Source organism: Jatropha curcas, chromosome 7, assembly GCF_041381405.1.
Source record: "Jatropha curcas cultivar XTBG-Jc1 chromosome 7, XTBG_Jcur_1.0, whole genome shotgun sequence".
In the NCBI taxonomy this organism is placed as follows: Eukaryota; Viridiplantae; Streptophyta; class Magnoliopsida; order Malpighiales; family Euphorbiaceae; genus Jatropha; species Jatropha curcas.
In genome coordinates, this window is record NC_143157.1 from 3,261,635 (window position 1) to 3,262,205 (window position 571).

The window sequence follows — 571 nt, forward strand, 5'->3', positions numbered from 1 at the left end:
ATGGTTGGTTCTTTGTTGTATTTATCTGTAACAAAACTAGATATCATGTTTGCAACAAATTTACTGTCGAGATTCATGAATTCTCCAACTGAAAACCATCTTACACCAGCCAAACGAGTTCTGAGATATGTGCAAGGGACTGCTGAATTTGGTTTGTTTTATAGAAGATTAAATGGTGTGAAGTTGTTAGGGTTCTCAGACAATGATTGGGCTGGTTCATTGGACGATATGAAGAGCACTACTGGTTTTTGTTTTTCACTTGGTTCTGATGTCATTTGCTGGGGAACAAGAAAGCAAGCTTCAGTTGTTCAATCAACTACAGAAGCAAAGTATGTTGCAGCATCTGCTACTGTAAACCAAGCTATATGGTTGAGAAATGTGTTAATTGATCTGAATTTTCAGCAAGAAAATCCAACTAAAATACTTTGCGACAACAAAATCAGCTATTGCTATGGTTAAGAATCCAATCTTCCATGGAAAAACCAAGCATATAAAAATCAAGTACCATGCAATTCGTGAAGCTGAAAAGGAAAATGAAATTCAGATTGTTCATTGCAGTTCTGAAGACTAA

The 571-nt window shown here is 35.9% G+C and overlaps 1 pseudogene; it reads left to right on the forward strand.

The window, feature by feature from the left end:
• On the forward strand, positions 1-571 carry LOC119369553 (secreted RxLR effector protein 161 pseudogene; annotated as a pseudogene).